Source organism: Ceratina calcarata, unplaced genomic scaffold (genome assembly GCF_001652005.2).
Source record: "Ceratina calcarata isolate Rehan_Ccalc_2016 unplaced genomic scaffold, ASM165200v1 scaffold178.2, whole genome shotgun sequence".
NCBI lineage: Eukaryota > Metazoa > Arthropoda > Insecta > Hymenoptera > Apidae > Ceratina > Ceratina calcarata.
The window spans coordinates 5,865-12,003 of record NW_017139212.1 but is presented as its reverse complement, the minus strand read 5'-3'; the positions used below and the strand labels follow the sequence as shown (position 1 = coordinate 12,003).

The 6,139-nt window shown below is 39.9% G+C and overlaps 1 long non-coding RNA gene across 2 annotated transcripts; it reads left to right on the top strand.

The window, feature by feature from the left end:
- Positions 1-1,681: 1,681 nt before the first annotated feature.
- Positions 1,682-3,505, top strand: LOC113463861 (uncharacterized). Of its 2 annotated transcripts, none has more exons than XR_003388692.1 (3): positions 1,682-2,312; positions 2,698-2,939; positions 3,195-3,505. It is a non-coding gene; the product is annotated as an uncharacterized LOC113463861 (long non-coding RNA). The 2 variants fall into 2 exon arrangements; XR_003388691.1 differs by having other exon boundaries at positions 1,682-2,606.
- The last annotated feature ends 2,634 nt before the right edge of the window (positions 3,506-6,139 follow it).

Below are 6,139 nucleotides of genomic sequence, written 5' to 3'. Positions count from 1 at the left end.
GAGAAGCTCGCGCGGCCTTGCTCAATTCAAACAGAAAGTTTAATCACTTTACGACCGCCGTGTGGATTTTAAAACAAAGTTGCGATCTCCGATTGACGATGGGATGGCGGACGAGCGGAAAAAAAGCTTGCTGTTTTCCGTCACTCGCAAACCGTCCGCAGAGTTGACGCTGCTGATTTATCATCGACCGTTCAGGCTAACAACGGCGGCCGGGAACCGGCAGCCTGTCTTTAATCGCGGAAAAGACAAACGCGCTTGTATTATCGACTCGTACAAGGGACGCAGCCGTGTTGCTCGTTATGGTATAATTAGCACGTGGCGTTGTACATTTTCCAGTGTACACAGACCGCGGCGGAAATGCTGGTGTCGGGCGTCGGCGTGTACTTAACTACCAGAACCAGCGATATTGTAACGCCGCCGCGGGAAAATTGTTGCTCTCGCCCAGGCTTGGTCTTACTCTTAACACACCGCAGCAACGTTTGTCCGTTTGCTTAATTTTCCACCGAATTCCCTCGCAATTTTTATAATTGAGAAGTTCGTTATAAAAATAATATTACTGCGTGAGCAACCAACAGCTGTGGGACAATGTCAAATCCTTTCTAAGTTTAATTACATGAAGGTGTTTTCAGAGTTGAATACGGAGATTAGCCAGATTCTTAAAGTATCATCATTTTTATCATGAGCCTTGAAATAATCAATCATGTTTACTTGCAACACTTGTCTGTTTGCTTAAACTTCCACCAAATCAGTTTTTACAATTATACAGAAATTCGTTATATAAAAAAAATATTAGTGTGTAACAACAGCTGTGGAACAATGAGTATTTTTAATTTTTAATAACAAGCTATCGTTAAATTCTTAAATTATCATAATTTTTATCATGTGTGATTAAATAATCAGTCACGTCCATTCGCAATGATTAATGGATTGATGAATTAATTCTCAATTAGTTAACTTCACTTTAATCCACTCCAGGTTTTATCGAATCGAACATGGCATTGGCTTACCGGGGATAAATACGAAAAGCGAATAAGTGTCGTGGACTGATTCGACATGAGAACGTCAATCCCGAGGCAGTAAATGAGGCTAATTTTTTCCCCGTTTCGTGCCCTCCAGACGATCGAACGAGCTCCATCAGCGAAGAGCCTGGTTTTCTAATCGTTCAGTACTTCGACGTATGAAGAGCAACCCGAGTTTATGAAAAACGTATGGCACAAGTTCTAGTTTTAAGTTGGCGTCGGTTTGACATAAATGGTTCAACAGCCACTTTTCCTTATACGAAATTGGCGAAGCAAAAATAAAATTGATGAAAATGAAAATTCTTTATAAACCTGTACAGGGTTGCACATTGCACAGGATTTAAGTGTATCTCAGTATAGAGAGCGTTTAATAGAGAGAGCTGCCGGAAGGAAATGGTGTAAGGACAACATAAATTGCTCGGAGAATTAATTACGCGAACAAGTGGCCGGTAGTCAACGATCGACCACTGGAACCGCAAATTTCTGGGAGCGGTGCACGGTAATTGTGCGAGTAAAATCGCATAAAATCCATGCGGTGACCAGCACCCAAGTAACGACACGTCGACAATGTGCCTGGACACAGGCTGCAGAGATGACCAGCTAGCGTGGAGATCAACGCTGTTCAAAATCGGTCTGGAACCTAATGAGAGAACACCACTATCCCTCGATACACTACGATGTATAGTGAAATAAGCAGAAAAATTTAATATATGAAACTTGCAACATTTTTTTAATAATAATATTTCTGCTCACAAGGGTAGCCTCTGCAAATATCGTTTGAACCTCCTTTGCTCGAAACATCTATATTTCTATTAAGACTCGGCCACGTAATATGTGTTACTACATAGTCCTGTTTACTTGCTTCCAATATCCGGTATGAAAACTTATATGCTGTTATCGTACTTCCACAATCAGAATCTCCTCAAACATGGGACGAAGCAAATGAAAAGATCTACTTAATATCAACCGTCCCGAACCTAATCGCAATACGTATGTATCGATCTACAATTGGATCGTGAATTTTCAATAAATACTTATTTCCACGGTATAAGATGTGCCGAGTTCGATACGTTTTCGAAGTAGATGTCTGCCAGAGAGGAACGCTTTGAGATCGTTGTTATTGACCGAGTAAAATCAGAATCGAAGGAAACGGACGAGCGTAATAAAAAGGAAGAGCGCGGAGAAATTCTCGATCCCCGGCGTCGCGTTTCTCCTCCTGCGAGTTCTATTAATAAGTATAAAGCGATCGAACGGCTCGGAAATAAAACGGGCGGAACCTAATTAAACAGAAAGGTGAAAAATGTGAACAGCACTTTGATGTTCATACAGTTCCTATTTAAATGCGCACTCCACCACCGCGTGTATTAGTTAATAATTGGAAACTGAAAAAGGGATATGAAAACTTTCGAATGTTCCTGTATTTTTACCATATCTTCTCCAGATGCGAAACATTAATCTATTTGTATAAAACTTCTATTCAAACTCGTCATGTGATATCTCTGTATACACTCCATGTAATCGAATGTCAATTTGACATTGATAACTTACGACTTTATCATCTTTACCGATATTGTATCTGATAAAAATGTATGTCAAATAGCTGAATAGTATGAAGTTATCTCTTTGATTTGCTAACATACGATGGAAGGGGTTTTATTACACTCTTACTATTCCACAGATCGGTGTTGACGAAGCTAATTACCGAGATGTCTGGTGAACGTACTCCTCTTCATTCCATGCTAAAGCATACAATAGAATGCAAGGAATGATGCATTAATCGCTCTAAGAAGATGACATCATTGGCAATTCGCCGATGATATCATCCTTCATTCTTACTACAACATTATGACATCACGGCGTGTGAAATATTTGAAATATCTTAACACTTTATCGTGGCATCCTTCATATGGTAAATAACAAGTGAGTTCCTCCCTATCAAATAACGTATTGATAAAAAAAATTAAGCCGAAGCCATAATATAAAATTGGGAATTACTCCGGACTGTATGTAATATTGATCTCCATTTAGTTTTGTTATTTGCTTTTCATCTCGTATATCGTATATATCAACGCAAACGCGAAGTGGGAGGTACCAGCCACCTATCGCGTTTGAAAATTTTCCGATCGATGGAGTACGCACGAGTGCGTTTTATCTTTTACTCTTGTTTCTTTATAGTTTGAACCAGATAGCGGATACCTACAGCTGAAGATATTTTACAACGGGGCCATAAAACGATTATCGTTGTATTATCCTGAACGCTGGTCAATAACAACCATCGTGATTTATTTAATGCACGTCCCAAAACGTTGGAATGGCTGTTTTAAAATTATAGTGCCAACTTTTACAATAGTACATTAAAATGCAAATAAAAGGTAATAAAGGATACTTTTGCTAATAAACGAGTTCCGCAATTTATTCTAACAATTGTCTCTGCTGCGCGATATTAATAAACTGCGGGTACTTTACATTTATGGAAAAATTAGATATGCAGGAAATATACAATATAGAATACGTGTAATGCACAGGACAGTATAATGCACATTATTATTTGTAAATAAAAGAAGAAATCTTAATCTAGATTTTATTCCTTAAATTTACATCACAGGTGTCTTGACTATTTGATAAAGAAGACTCTGTTAAAACGTTAATGTAACACTTAATAGGTAGAAAGTTAGAGGGTGGCTGAACGTTTAATGGAGCGATCTCAATAGTCATCTATAATTACATGTCGAAATGGGAGAGGGTGGCTCGGTTCGGATTTTGACGAAGCGATTCCGAAGGAAGTAAACCGCTTTCTATCGGCTCATCTGCAGCCGTTGCGGAATACAGACATTAGAGGATCATTTATCTTACTTACGCGATGCTGCCCGATGAGCCTGACCCATTACAGTCGACCGGGGACTAAAATTCCTCCGGTACTGATCTAGTTTCTTCTGTCGGCGCGCCGGTGGCGAGTTGCCACCTTCGGGGGATCAATATTCATTAGGGGCGCCGCGTCGCACTACGGCTACCTTCCAACGCTGCTGCCCCGCCGTGTTTCCGCGCCCGGTTGTGTTACTCGTTTCTCCCGTACTCATCGATTAGAAGGTTAGAAGGTTTGATTGACCGATCGCCTTGCAAACAGGCTCTAGTTAATCGCGATGGGATTTGCGTGCACCGACCGTGTCAGGTAATCGCTTTACAAGGAAGAAATATCCGGAAACCGGGAAAGGAGGGACGGGGAGTACCGGTGGGTGGGTGATTTATCGTTTCGCGAAACCGCAACGGCTACATAAGTAAAAGTTTCCGCGGATAACATTTTCTACGGATTTATTTTTCTTGCCCCCGCGTGCTGTTCGCTGTGCGAGAATTGGGAACGCTTTTTCCAGTTTCCCGGGTAGTTCGCAGTGTTCATTAAAAAAAAATACCGAGATAAGATAATGGTTAACGAAGTTCTCCCCGTATACGAGACGACTTCGTCACTGCGTATTGGAAGGATTCCAACGATTTTTCGTATTATATGATTTTATCGTGCGGAGGGGGCGGCGGCGTGTCGAGGAATAGTAAGGTTTCGTTTAGAAAAGAAAATTTGAACAAATGAATGAGATTACATGCTGATACTGATCGTAACTCGAGATTAGCTGTACTATGATCACCTTTTATCGTGGTCTGAAAAAAAATAGGCTCATAGATATGCAGATAAGAAGGGAACAGCGAGAAAGCAGAAACGATGCGATGCAGAATCATTCCACAACTTACGATATTCCGTCGAGCAAGCGTAAAATGTAAGAAATATCAAATTCCGTTTAGTAAAAGACTGGCCGATTTCTTTACACGATTATGAAAGATTTTAATCATGACTTTATTGTGCAACTCGGTATGAAGAGAGTCCCCGACTGAAAGGAGAAAACTTGGTTCCCGCGGCGCATAAATAAATGATCGCAGCCCGCTAAACTATCAATATTCATTAAAAGTAAATTTCAGTACGGCTCACAATTCGTTTCGTTTAATGATGCGGTCTCCATTGTTCTCACGCTAACGAGAGAAAATTGACTCCTTTCGTCTCACTTTCGGATTTTCGTATTTCATAATACTGAAAAGATACCAGCCTGGAGAATGGAACGAAACGATACAATGGCAGAGAAGTGAATAGCATGCGAGGCTCGTAATATTAATAATCAAATCGGCAAGTTTGTCGAGTGTGGAAAGCGTTGAGGAATCTGTACATATTCATGTTATATCGGCATTTAATTATGGTAATTAATGTGATCAGGTTACACTAATTTATATGAACGATATTAATTCGACCGGCACATTGCGTTTAATGTGACTGCCATTACTTTTGTCCCGGGGAAATCAATTTCAATTTAAAATAGTACACGTCGTCCCCCTCTTCCCAACGGGAACATTGATTATCCTAATATAAACAGCGTTCATCATTGATACGTTTTTGCTGAACACACATCTTGTTAACAATTAATTATTTGACTATGGATTACGACTGTTTCCAAATATTTCAATGTGCATCTTAATTATTGGAATAGACTGAGTGGTTGGACAATTGTCCTGGCGAGTAATGAAAAGCGTTAAATACGGAAGGTTTCAGTTCGTGCATGACAGCACTTCCGGCACTAGTTCCTATCAGCTCGATTCTTTTTTTTTTTACGCACTATTTTTTTAAGCCTAACATTGAAATGCACCAACGAACGGCGCGGCGCGGCGCATCGTTCGAATCAATTTCCTTCTAACTCGCGTGCAGGAAATCGAACATACCGGATATGGGGCCTGGCTATCACCGGGTTTGCTCGATCTCTTTGTTTGATAATCTTTCTTCTTTCCATTACCATTTTTTTTTCACCTTCTTTTTCATGTTTTTTAACCCCCGTCTGGTCAGAAACGAGTTCTGGTGTTGATTTTATCGTGCGAATCGTAACTCTCGATTCTATTGATGTTACACCAAATTGAAAAAGGGAATAGCAATTTGATCTTTCGCCTACAAATAATTCCATCAAGTTTATTTAGAGATTCAATTTAACCATCGAGTTTATACAAGCGTCGATTAATTTTTTATTAAAAATTGCGCTCGTCATACAATCTGAAATTGTATTTAACATCACGTTACACACGAATTATTCCTCTCT